Source organism: Crotalus tigris, unplaced genomic scaffold (assembly GCF_016545835.1).
Source record: "Crotalus tigris isolate CLP2741 ecotype Arizona unplaced genomic scaffold, ASM1654583v1 scf7180000023677.1417738, whole genome shotgun sequence".
Classification (NCBI taxonomy): domain Eukaryota; kingdom Metazoa; phylum Chordata; class Lepidosauria; order Squamata; family Viperidae; genus Crotalus; species Crotalus tigris.
Window position 1 is genome coordinate 109,162 of NW_024100113.1, and position 14,484 is coordinate 123,645.

Consider the following 14,484-nt stretch of genomic DNA (forward strand, 5'->3'; position numbering starts at 1 on the left):
CTTGCAGTTACCGCGACCACCATTGCCCAATTGGACGAGTACAGGGTTGTATAACGGTCCAGATGGTTAAGTACGTGGCTAAGGAATACCGCCAGGCGATCTGGATCTCCGTCGAATGTGAGTGAAATCGGTGGAGGATTCCATATCATATGCTGAGGCCATGGGGCCGACACCTGGCCACCATACGGGGCCGTCTCTGGATGCGCCATAGGACGGGATCCTGCTCCCAGGGATCCTGCCCCGTCCCCATCAGGACCTTCCGGTTGAGCCCACACTCCCCGTGTATCCAGTCCATACCGTGGGCGCTCGGTTCCGGTTTGCCTTGCCACTGGGTCCCGGAGTGTAAAGCGACCACCTGGCTGTAGTTTAAACTCTGGGCTTGATAATTGGAAATGGGACACATAAGTTGGGCTGTCCTTAGCAGGGCTGCGGATGGTAGCTGGATAAATACGTTCCCTGAATTGTTCCCTAAGAACCTCTAACGTATATTGTCCTGGGGCTGTGGAACAGCTCCAGTCCTCTTCATCATCTCCGGTCATCCGGCGTTCCCTCCAGCCGGTGAAACTGGGTGTCAATCGCCGTCCCCTACCATCCTCCGGGAGGCCTGAGGCTGAACTGAGCCACCATTCGCCGTCTGCCGACGTTGGTCTGCGCTGCCTGGTCCCTAGCTCCGCAGCCGCAGGGATGCGTCCCCTCTCCTTCGGGCGCACCACTGGCTGCTCCTCCCCCCCGACTCCGGCATCCGGGCTCTCCAGCTGCTCGTCGGCCTCTGTAGGCTCCTCGCCAACAACCGGGTCCTCTCCCTGTGTCCCCTCGGCCATAGCTCCGCAGTACCAGCTGGCCGCGAAGTGAGTGTGAGAGCTGACTTAATGTAAGAATGTCCTGCTTGTGCGTGAATCAAACAAGCCACCAGGAACGTTGCAGTAGTCAACAAGGGTTTATTGCTCTATGTTGAAAACAAAGTCAGCCCTGGGAAACTCCCCGTCCCAGTGTCCTAAATACAACCCATCACCACACCCACCGCGCACGCCCCAATTATCCCAATTACCCCCGTAGATTACAACCCCACCCACACCACACCCTGTCTCCCCATGTGTCGTCCATCGGTTCCATAGCGTAGCGGCACAACCGCGCCTCCGTCCCGCCCCATCTTCCCAGAGACCACGTCTTGTCAGACCCAGCGTTATAGTTCATCTACAGGTCAGCGTGTCCGTCCCGTATAGTCCCGGTATATCCTGTTCTATCGTTCTCCATACTAATTGGTCACGTGGTCCGCTCGTCACTGTGGAGGCGCCGGCAGCATCCCGGTAACGGCGCCGTTGATTCAGCTTACACAGGATTGCTTGGAGGAGCATGTACCATTCAACGTCTGTAAGAAGGCCGGACTCTGGACCACACACAGGTAGGACTCACGCTGGGTCTGACAGGCACCAACAGTATCTGGAAGGCTCCACTTTTCTATCCCTGGGTTAGCCTAAAATGGGTAATGGCTCTAAGTCTCCCATTTAACTCAGTGGCTGAATGCACATTTGAGTTTGGGTCTCCTCAGTCTGCAACTCTAAATATTATATTCCATTTAAAAATGGTGAAAATGATAATCTGATCAACAGAATGAAAGAGGAACATGCTCATTTTTTAAAATTTATTAAGCAGTCAAAATGCATGATGGGCATAATGCAAGCAATGATATTTTAAGAGAAATCATGGTAAATTCTGCAATTTATTAATGTCAGCCATTTTGAGAAGATCTCTTTCCTCCAATCTTCTCTTCTTGTTTACATTTTCTATGATCAGTTTGCAATACAGTTATGGATGTATGATATGCAGATACTTTTCTTTGTCAGTTTAAATTACTCTTAGAATTTGATAGTAGAAACATCTTATATTCTCTGCAGGAGTAAAACCGCAGCAGGATTTTGAAGCTTACAAGATGACACACCAGGTACGCTATCACGCTTTTAAATCTATCCCTTCCCTCCCAATCATTTGTTCCCACCGTAAAGAATTAAAGCAATTATTCTGAGGATGATTTATAGGAAGAGATATATTAAAAGCCTAGAAAATGGTTTCATAAACATAAAACCATGCACAATTGATAATGGAGAAAATACTATTGCTTATTGGAAAATAGATGCAGCAATTACATTGGACTGAAATGCATGGCTAATAAAAATGCAAAAGGTAAAGAAATTGGAGTGAAGCTGTGAAAAGTCCATTGAGTCACATCTATTATTCTCATTCCAGAGTATCGCTTCCTTCCATAAGATTTTGTCCAGAACAATTGTGTCCTTTGAAATTGCCATCAGATAGCAGTTGTTTCTGAAGACCCAATTGACTCAGCTCAGTTCTACATGACATACCCCTAGCCTCTAAAGTTTTTCTTGTTTCAGGTAGCCATAGAACTAATAAATAGTAATTGAGACTAAGAATAAAACCATCCAGGATAAACAAACAACTTCATCAAGCTATCTAAAATCCTAAGCAAAATTACTGCAACAAAAAAACTAGAAAGGGAGGGGGGACTGTTAAGATATAGCTGGATCAATAAGTAACTTCTGCGACTTCCGGTTTGGGTTGCAGTGGCTGTAAGCACATGAAGAGGCTCTCTCTCTTTGTTACCTGCTTTTCCTCTGCCGGTAGACCCTTAATCAGGTCGAAAAGTCACCCTGGAGGGGTGACTACTGATGAGGAGGACTCTCGTTGATTGTGGGGGGAGGAGGCAGCTCCTTCCGCGGTCCGAGGCAGCTCCTCAGTGCCGACGGAGAGAAAGATCGACCAGTAACATGGTCAATTATTTAGCTGCTTCAGCTGAAAGTCAAAAGAACATCTAAGTGTTAAGAAACCATTGTGGATGATCCCGGTGAGATTTTTCCCTCTCTCCTTCTGCCTAACTACTCTCCTGTCAAAAGCCTTTTGGAATTACTTCCCTGCTTTGAAAGAGCTGCCTTTGTTTATCTGGGGAAAAGAGCTTTCTATAACAAAGGAAAAAACTTCTTATTGACTATTTTTACTTTTGGTTACTTGGGGGCCCTGGAAAAATCCTTGTCATAAAACTTAATTATTATATCTTCTAAGCTGGAGAATACTGTCTTCCTATGTCTTGGACTTACTTTTTTAAAGGGATAAATCTTTATTGTTTGAAAAAAACAACAACTCTATGAGAAACCGGAAAAGAGACTCCATAGCTTTGACTTTGCTAATCTCATTCTTGATGTCTGGAAGAGACTTTTATAATTTATTGAGGACATCTTGTGGAGAAATTAAACTGTAACTGTTTTTTGTTTGTGTTACTATTGAAATGGAGAAATCATACTCACAATTCAACTGTAAACTCATACTGGAAAAAATTTATGAAGCTTCTGAGGAAATATGTTCCCAAATAAGAAAGAGAACTACAGAAATAATAAACAGAAATTCTACTGTGAATTTACAAACTGACCTGCAGACTCTACTTGATCATTCTACAGACCAAAAAGCAACAGAAGAAGAATTAATTTACATACTACCTATGGAAACTTTGGGTGACCAAAAAATGATTGTAACTAAACTATTTACAATTGCAAAACTAACAGAAATGGAATTGAAATCCTCCGCGCTTAAAGGGACCGGGTGAGTTATTTTTAAAAGCGGACAGAGTTGGATAAAGGATTTTTCTTATTGGATTTCATTTGGACTTTAGTTTGAAAGGTTGACCTTTATCTCTTTTTCTTTTTCTCTTTTTTCTTCATTTTTTCTTGCGTGGAGAGTGAAAGTAAAATGGCGATTGGAAAGTTTTTTTCTTGAAAAAAAGTGAGTGAAATGGAACGTTATGGATTAGATGGTTTTTTTTTTCTTTAAACTTTTTCTTAAGGTGGATTTGTGTTTTGGGAAGATTTTTTTTTTTGTTAAACTCTCCTTTGTTATTTTTTTCCCTTTTAAGGGATTTTTTATTTTTTTCAAAGAAGGAGGAAAGAAGAAACAAGATTTTTTCTTTTTCAAAATGGCTTCAAAGAGGCAAGCAACTTCTACAGTACCTAAAGTGGCTTCTTCTCCTGCGATTTTACCGGCACAACAACCTAAAGCTACACCATCACCCTCTCCTCCTTTGCCAGCAATAACGGTACAAGATATGAAAGATATAATGGGAAATGCTGTAGCTCAAATCAGAGGGGAAATGAAGGAGCTTTTAGAGCAGAATAATACTATTTTGAGGCAAGATATAGTTATGGCCTTAACAGGACTTGCTTCTGTGGTTGAGAAGTTGGATTCTAGAGTGGAAGTGGTGGCAGATAAGGTGGATATTTTGGAAGATAAATTTGAAGGCATGGAAAAAAAGATGGAAATTTCACAAGATGACATTGTTATGTCCCAGTACAGAGAAATGGAGTATGCTTTAAGAATCAGAGGCCTGAAAGAAGACATGCAGCAAGACTTGAGAGAGATTGTGGTAAATGACTTTGCTGCTATTTTGAATAGAGAGAAAGAGGAAATACTCAGAGAAGTTGAAAAAATATTTAGAGTTAACTCTTGGGTTGCAAAGCAAAGAAATTTACCAAGAGATGTGGTAATTTACTTTGGGAAGAGATCTCTGCGTAATGAAATTATACAAGCTTTTTACAATAAGAGGTTTCAGATTGCTGCTCAAGATGTCATCATTCTAAAGGAGATCCCATCCAAAATTTTAAGAAGGAGAAAAGAGTTTGCTTTCTTAGCTAATGAACTTAAAAAAAGATTGATGCCATTCAGATGGGAGATTCCGATGGGTATTGTTGTGAGCCATGCGGGGACGCGTTATAGACTTAATACAGTTTCTAAAGCAAATGAGTTTTACAAGTCGGTCCTGGGAGCAGGCTCACCATCACCTATGATGTAGAAAACCTTGGATGGTAAAGAGGTGGAACAGCAGTCTGAAGAAGTAGTATTGATGGATGCTGGAAAGTCACAGGCGGAGTGGTTGCAACAAGCAGAGATTAAAGAGCAAAGAATGACTAGCGCAGCACATAGACGTAAGGAAAAGGAACAACAGAAGAAAGAAGTTAAAGAAGTTCCTCAAGAATTTGCTTCGGTGTCTGTGGGAGGAGCAAGACCCAAGAGTTCTGCACCACATTCCTCAATGGCAGATCTTCAAGCAGTCTTCTCCAGGCTTCTGGTTAAGGGAGCTGGTAAAGCTCCTGACATGGAATGCTAATGGTCTTAATTCCCCTCAAAAGAGAAAGAAAATTTTTCATTATTTAAAGCAACATAATGATATTATTTGCTTGCAGGAAACACATATTATATCTAAAGATCAAAAATATTTAGTTAATGCTCGTCTGGGATCTCATTTTGTATCTTTTGCTCCTGGGAAAAAAGGGGGAGTAGTTATTTATGTTAAGCAAAACTTATCAGCCTGTTTGGTAGAATCTGATCCTTAAGGGAGATATGTTATGATTGAAGTTGGTTTGTATGGTAAGAAAGTACTTATCGTGGGACTGTATGCACCAAATCAACAACAGGAACAATTTTACAGACTGTTACATCAAAAATTAACTTTGTTGGATTATAGATCTGTTATAATAATGGGAGACTGGAATGGTGATTTAGATACACAAAGAGATAAAAAAGGATCCTCTATTTCCTTTAAACAGGCTAAACTACCTAAAGCTTTTTTTGATTTGAAAGAGGATTGGGAGCTGCGAGATTATTGGCGTGAACATAACTTGGAGGAGAGAGACTTCACTTTTTTTTCAGATAGACATCAATCTTTTTCAAGAATTGATTTTTTTTATTACAACGGATTTATATTTTAGGGTAAAGAATGTTAAAAATTTTCCCAGGACATTGACGGATCACAGTCCAGTTTGGATGGAATTGGTTGATGAAAAAGAGGAAAGGAGATCGTGGAGGATGAATGAAAATTTATTTAGACAAGAAAAGAATGTTCAAAAATTAAAGGAGCAATTAAAGGATTATTTTGTTTTAAATATGCATAAGGGAACTTCAATGTCAATGGTCTGGGACGCAGGCAAAGCCTACATGCGGGGGATTTTGATACAAATGAATAATGTTTATAGACAGAAGCAGATGCAGAAATGGAAGGAGTTGGAAGATGAGATTAAATTAAAAGAAAAAGCTTTGATTTTAAATTCTATAGATGAGAAGGTTAAGGAATCTATAAAATTGCTTAAATCACAATTTAATATGTTGATGGCTGATCAAACTGCAATTAATTTACTGTATATGAAACAAAATACATTTTGTAATGCTAACAAACCAGGGAGATGGTTGGCTTATCCACTGAGAAAGAAGCAGAGACAGAGAATTATAGATAAAATAAATTATAATGGTAAATTGGTATATCAGAAGGAGTTGATTAAGAAATCCTTTTTAGATTATTACCAAAAATTATATATGAGTACTAAAGTACAGGTTTCAGTTATAGATAATTATTTAAATGAAGCTAACTTTCCTAAATTAACAGAAGATCAGAAACAAGAAATTAATGTTTGATTACTAGTGAGGAAATTGAGATAGTAATTAAAGAATTAAAATTAGGTAAGGCACCGGGTACGGACGGTTTGACATCTATTTATTACAAAACCTTGGTACAAGAGATGATTCAACCTTTAAGTGAGCTTTTTAATAATATATTACAGGGTTCAGAGATTCCCCCGTCATGAGGTAGAGCTTTTATATCTTTGATTCCAAAAGAAGATCAAGATCTTACTTTACCAAAGAATTATAGACCTATATCTCTTTTAAATGTAGATTACAAGATCTTTTCAAAAATTTTAGCTAACGGGCTTATGAGGGTTTTGTATCATGTAATACATACCGATCAAACGGGTTTTATAACTGGAAGATACATGAAGAATAATGTTAGACAAATTATTAACTTATTAGAATTTTTAGACAAAAACAATCAAGTTTCTGCAGGATTGATATTTTTAGATGCTGAAAAAGCTTTTGATCAGCTGAATTGGCAATTTATGTTAAGATTAATTGAGAAAATGAACTTTGGAGAAAAAAATTTACAAGCTCTTGGTGTTATTTATCAAAAGCAAACGGCACAACTTATAGTTAATGGGGGTTTGTCAGAGGTGTTTACAATAGAGAAGGGAACCAGAAAGGGTTGTCCATTGTCACCATTGCTGTTTGTCTTAACCTTGGAAATATTGCTGATTAAAATTCGAGAATCACAGCAAATAAAAGGAATAGAAGTTAATAAAAAAGAATATAAATTAAGGGCTTTTGCTGATGACTTGGTGGTTACCTTATCTCAACCTACTTATTCTGTAATAGAGTTATTACATTTGATACATCAGTATGGACAGGTTTTGGGTTTTAAAATTAATAACAATAAGACTAAAATATTGCCTAAGAATATGACCAATTTGGATAAGCAGATTTTGGTTAATTTGACAGATTTTGAGGTTGTCAACAAGGTAAAATATTTGGGGGTTATTTTATCTGTTTCTAATGCAAAATTGTATAAAAATAATTATGAAAGGCTGTGGGTCAATATACAAAGAGATTTGGAAAATTGGGAGAAGTTGCAGTTATCTCTTTTGGGAAGAATTGCGGCGATTAAAATGAATGTTTTGCCAAAGTTTCTTTTTTTATTTCAAATGATACCTATTTTAAAGAATGAGGTTAATTTAAATGAATGGCAGAAAGGTATTAACAAATTTATCTGGGCAGGGAAAAAACCAAGAGTAAAACTTAAAATTATACAAGATATTCGTGAGAGAGGTGGACTCAAGGTACCGAATTTGAAATTGTATTATGATGCTGTGTTTTTAACCTTAATAAGTGATTGGGTTAATTTAACAAATGTAGAAATACTCCTCTTGGAGGGTTGGGATTTATTTTTTGGATGGCATGCCTATTTAATTTTTAATAAAAAGGTTGATAGGGTTTTTAAATCTCATATTATAAGGATCTCTTTACTTCGGGTTTGGAGGAAATATTATAGAAGTGATTTTAAAATTCCACTATGGGCCATACCAGGGCATGCGATGGAAGGGATAAGGAGAGGAGTTAAGATGGATAGCGTTTCTTATGTACAATTACTTAGATGGGATGGTAAAAATTGGCAATTAAAATCTTTGGAAGACTTAATACAAGAAAATATTATTTACTCATGGTTATAGACAAATAGTGGAGAGTGGAAGATAGATCGTAATGTGGGTTTGCTTAGAGAAGATGAGAATTTATTTATTAAAACAAATAAAAGATCAAAGACAAACCCATATTAAGAGAATCTAGTAGAACTGGATTCAGAAGCAGAATTAGTTAAAGAATGTATGGTCAAATGGGCACAAAATTTTGATGAACTGGTTTTATTAGATACTTGGGAAGTTATTTGGGTGAGGAATGTTAAATTTACACAAGCCCAAAATTTAAGGGAAAATTTTTATAAAATGTTTTATAGATGGCACCTTGATCCACAAAAAATGTCTCGTATGTATCCTGACTTACAGCCTAAATGTTGGAGATGTGGATGTTCGGATGCTACTTATTATCATATCTGGTGGTCATGTAAAAATATAAAAGCTTTTTGGATTAAGATATGGTGGAATATCCAAAGAATTTTTAGAAGAAGGGTAAAATTTACCCCACAATTGTTTTTGTTAGGTATTGTTTCTGATTGTGATACTAAAGAGACTATATTGATGTTAAATTTAATTACAGTGGCAAGGTTGTTAGTAGGGCAATATTGGAAGAAGGAATCTTTGCCTACCTTGCAAGAGTGGTTTTTTAAAGTTTCTTACTTGGAGGAAATGGCAAAGATTTCGGCTTTCTTAAAACACCAACCGCAAGAAAAGTATTTTTTGGTATGGAAAGAATGGATAGACTTTATACAACATAAGTTGGACATAAAAAATATTATTTAGCTTTTCAATAACTTATATTTAAAATTTAAGATATTTTATAGATTTTATAGACTTTCCTTTTCTTTTTTCTTTTTTTTCTTCTTTTTTCTTTTTCCTTTCTTCCTATTTTTTTGTATTTTCTTGTATTTTTGTCTTTTTATATATGTATTATTGTTAACTATTTCATAAATTGGTTTAATTAATGTATTTAGACTTGTTAATGGTTTATATCTGTTTTAAGATTTTTTGAAAAATTTTAATTAAGCCTGTATTCAGCTCTGGGGGGGTCGGGGGAGGGTATGGGGGCTTGGGGGGGGCTTGGGGAAGGGAACTGTATTGTTTTGTAAAATTTAAAAATTTTCAATAAAAGAAATGGAATTGAAATTACAATTGTTGGAGAACTATGACAACCTTGATAATCAACTATTAATTATAAAATTGGACATGATTGAGTGTTTTATCCAGCAGACAGGAACCAGGCATCAAAAACAGAGGATGGGAGGTCTTTTACTGACCCAAATGATATTACAAGCAATAATGGGAGATCTATTTGCTGAAATAGAGGCTTTGTTATGGAAGCCTTCTTGGCATAGGAAGAAAGCCAGAATAAGACTAATAAGACTAAAAAGAGAAATTTAAAATTATATGTAATGGATTAAAAAGGTTTTGAGAAATATGGACTGATTTAAGGATTAAGATTTAGAGTTGAAAATTTGTGACTATTAGAATATATAAGTTAAACAGAGTAAGAATGTATTTTCTTGAATAATATGTTTATTTGTATGAAAATTATTTCGTAATGGAATGAGAATAAGAATATGAAAGAGGCTTTTAGAAATTCAGATAGCTTTAACAACTAATTGAGTGTGTTAAGTTACTAAGATGATGTTTTGTGTAATAATAGGTGTGTTTTTTTAGATATGATAATTATTTGAATGAGATTTAAATGCTATTAGAAGTAATAAGAGAGATCTGTGATAAAATCAATGGTTTATGAGATTATGAATTAGAATATATATGGATTAGTATTTTAAAAGGGATACCCGAAGTGATAATGCATTTATCTAAGGTTAAATTGGACTATGGTAATTGTAAATTAATAAAGCTCAAAACAGGATTTATAGATATGGAATGTAGAAATGGATTATGTTAAATAGGTTATATCATTTGAGAGAAATAGAGAAGGAACATTTAATGTATTTACTTGAGCTATTATATGATTTTGTTTTTGGATGATTGACCACCTAACCATCACGGTGTGTCTTGAGCATTCTGTTGTAAAAGTTAAAAAAAAAAATCAATAAAATTTGTTATTGAAATAAGTAACTTCTGCAAGGACTTAAAGCATAGCTACTATAGGAGGAAAGCTAAAGAATTAAAATACATTTCAAGACTTTTTCAAAAAGCATGAAACTGAATTAACTGGAAAGGAATTCCTAAGTCCAACTATCAATATCCTACCCTAGTTGATTCATGGTAGTTTGCTTGTCTGTGTCAGCGAAGGGAAAACGTATAATGCCACATGCATGGACAAGAGATGCAGGAAAACAACAACTGCTAATATAAGAACTACGACTGGAACACAGCTTGGTCAATCAGGTCTGATGACGAGATCTAGGAGCCGGGCGCAGAACCTGGTTAACCTATAAAAGGACTCTTCCACTGACTAGCATTTTTAGTCCTGATGATGTCAGCAGTTGCCAATGAAAGCTAGGCATTTTATTAAAATTTTTATAGTAATTTCCTGGTGTTCACGTTTATTTGTTCTGAATATGAGTATACCCAGGGATCATAGCTGAAAACACCAGCCTGAAGATGACAAATGGGACTTCGTCGAAACGTCACCAAGACACTTTCAATTTTATGCAGGAGAAAACCCAAATAACCAAAGACCTACATACAAATACCCACGAAAACCTCAGAAAACACACACACACACACACACACACACATACACGTCACATACAGACTTTTATGGGGCACATGGTGGAACAGCAGCTTAATGTTGTTGGAACTATTATCCAGAAGTGGTCTAAACTCCCACAGTTCAAGTCTGGCTCTGCAAAACAGAGTGAGCTCACATTGCTCACTCCCTGGCTTCTGCCACCCAGCAGTTAGAAAGCATGCAATATTGCAAGTAGATAAATGTGTACCAATTCAGTACAATTTTGCTGTGTTCATGTGTGGCCAGATGTGAGACAACACAATATGAGACAAGGTGAGGCGAGATCAGCAGAGGATCCAGTAAGAGCCAGTAACCCGAGCACTGCTAGTCAGTTGGTGTAAGCTAGTTCACCCCCTGCAGTGCACCAAGGATAGGTACGCAAGTGCTGAACAGAATGAGCTAGCAATTTATGCTATAAGGACTGCATTGTGTCTAATATTTGTAGATTTTCCTGACCTTGTATGCTATACACTAAACAAACAAACAAACAAAGGCTTGTATGTAGTGTTCTATCCACCATCTTGCCTTTGTATTTTTTAACCTCTGTATGCTGGCAGGCTTTACTAGGATTGAGCTGTACGGGGATGTATATATAGTAACAGGCAGTCTGAATGTGGCTTGGAGTGCAACTGGAAGCCAATGTGCTTTTGCAGAAACAGGTGTTATATGCTCCTACTGGGATACATTCAACAGAAGTTTGATAGTAGTAATAATAATGATCAGGGCTGCATGTGAGAAACAGAACATTGGGGCAAATCCCATTGGCAGGCAGGTGGCTTCCCTTAGTTTTGACTTCCTTTTCTGTATTCCCATGCTTCCTGATGATTGCATATTATCTAATGAAAACTTTACACATGAATACTGCATCTCGTGTAACTTGGAAGGAATATTTACTATCATTTTCTGGAGAAGTGTGCATTTTTATAAGCATTTTAATTTATTCAGTCAATATAAAACTAACTAACCTGTGTAAGGTCAGTTCGGACTCAGTAGTCATTAAACTAAAAGTTTCTCTTGTGGAATTTGATATTTAAAACTGGCAAATAAGTCAGGCTCGAGAATTACTTGCAGAGCAACGTGATACAGTCTGCATAGGATCTGCCTCATTGTTATTCCAGATTTTAGCTTTGTATGAGTTCCGCATAAAAATTTATCAGATTCAATGATATTTGTAAGGGAAAAGTGAATTAAACTGAAGAAGGATCCCTATGTAATTGAACGGACCATAAGATGTAACCAGCTACTGCATTTTTATTGCCTGATATAAAACATGTCAAGAAACAGCAGATGGATTGCAAGCTACATAAATACACAGTTTTTCATTTTAATTAATAAGAATAACATCAGTGTGCATTCGGCAATAGAGCTTTTTGGTAATGACCTTTTAAAAAAGGATCAGAAGCTGACTGAAACAAGTAAGAGTATATCATCATTCTAATTTGTAATTGTGCAGCCCTATATTACAGCAACTGATGCCTCTAGATTTGGGACATTAAAACACAATGTGTTAACAATTCACCTAGAAATATTCAAGTAGCAGCTTTAGCTGGAAAGAACAGCAGAAAGTGGGAAAAGAGCTGTTAAGGCTACTGCCCCCTAGTTAATGTCATGGTAAGTGCAGCAGTCTAAAGTGGCCCAAATGGACTAGGCTGGTCTTAGCTTTTGACTAAATCATCAACCACATTATTGACAAAGCACACTCTGTTGAGCCCATAGTAAAAATTGTGAGAAAATAAGGAATGCGCTGCTTTAAAAAGACAACTTGAAATCATTTCAGTTGTGGTCTAGGGAAAGTACAAAGGCTACATCATGAGGTTTATATGCTCAATATATGCTTTATATTAGGGAAAGCTGGATTGGATTATGACTGCAGTTTTAAAATTGGAGAAAAAAACATTAATAACATACTGTATGATAAACTGATGCTACTACTCCATTGGAGTCCAAGCTCTAGTAATGAAAGTCAAGAAACACAGTGAAAAAAAAAATGGGACTAAGGCCAGACTAATGGCTGCAGGTACTAGAAGTTTAAACCTGACTCTTAAACCTGACAATGAAGATACTGAAGTAATGGACAGCTTCTACCCTTTTGGACTAACCATCAACTGACTGTTATGCCACATACTAGCCCTTGGTAGGATAGCAATAAGGGGCTTGGAAAGTATATGCAGATACTATGATTTGTTTATACCCATAACAATCAGAATTATACAGGCAATTGTTTTCCATGTAATAATCTTTGGAAGTAAAAACTAGACTTGAAGACATAGATAAAAAAATTCTGAAGCTTTTGAACTTTGGTGAAGATTCCTGTAGATGATCTAGAAAACGGTTTGTAGGACAATGGTAAGATCTGTCATTGAAACAGTGATCAGACAAGTATGGTTCAAGCCATTGTAAAAAACTTAATTGAGGAAATGGTTCAGATGGACTCCTCCCTTATTCACATGAAAATAAAATGAGGAAGGATGAAAGTACATTAAGTTTTTCAAGATTCCATTACTATTGCTGTTCTAATAAAATCAGTTTTAGACCTATCTGGCACTAGTTTCTTACTCTTGTATACACTTTATGGCAGACAGCACCCAAATGGATTATAGAACTAATTATTCCAAAATTCTCACTCAAAGCCCAAATGACCAGGTTCAAATGATCACATTTTGAATACATGTGAAGGCCTAGCTCATTGCTCCACTTTTCCATAATGCTAGGAAGGTGGAAGAAGAAAAAAAAGAACAAGTAGCAAAGTGGATAGACTTAATTATTATGGTGATGTGTGCTGTTGAAAGGTTTGAAAAAATGGTTGGGGATAGACCTGGAGAAGATCTATCTCTATGATCACTAGGTGTCAACTCCAGCTTGATAGTACATAATCACATCTTAAGGATCTGTCATAAAAATGGGAGATATTTCTGTTATAGTTTTGGGATGATGATGAGCTCAGTGCCTTTAGATCACATCTCATATGCTTCATTTAGCTAGATATGTTGGACACATAACATTGTCAAACAATTATGCATTATATGACAATGTTATGGTCATGTGGTCTGCTTTTATGGTGTCTTATAACTTGTTGGATTCAACAATGACTATAAACTATTACATTCACAGTGAAGATGCACTTCTAACAAGGATTCCAGTATATTTTGCAAATAACATTATAGGTGGGTAACCTTTCTGACAATTATGTATCTATTTTATCCTTTTAATGCTAGCAACTTTTTTCTTTTAAAAATAGAGATGGATGAAGCAATAAGAAAAAGATGTAAATTACAAATGGGAAATGATCCCCATTTTGCAAATGCACAATTCTTTGATTTCTTTGGTTCTTCTAACATGCTTTGTATGTCATAATGGAAAATGTTCAGAGGTGGTCCACTATGATACCAAAGGGTATGTAAACAAAGCTGTATGAAGAATGGTTAAATAATCTGGATATGTTTAGCCTACAGTAGTGGCCAAAATTGTGGAAATCTTTTGGGAAAAGTGTACATTTGAGGTTTGATGGCTAATAGCACCACTTTTTTTGGAGTAGTACCATAAAATTATATATCAATGGAAAGATAATTTAATCAAGAATGTAATGCAATAACTTTTATGAAGGATTTGTTATTAGAATAGCAGTTATAAAGAAGAAAAGTGAAACACGTAGAAAAAACGAGATATACAAAAATTATCACCATATCAGTTAATACTTAGTTGGGT

General features: G+C 36.6%; 1 long non-coding RNA gene across 1 annotated transcript in view; it reads right to left on the reverse strand.

Moving 5' to 3' along the window:
* Nucleotides 1–1,675: 1,675 nt before the first annotated feature.
* The window catches only part of LOC120297711, a 61,325-nt gene continuing 48,516 nt past the window's right edge, over nt 1,676–14,484 (reverse strand). The window contains exon 3 of the long non-coding RNA XR_005553866.1: nt 1,676–2,808. This is a non-coding gene — a long non-coding RNA (uncharacterized LOC120297711). The remainder of the gene's footprint in view (nt 2,809–14,484) is intronic.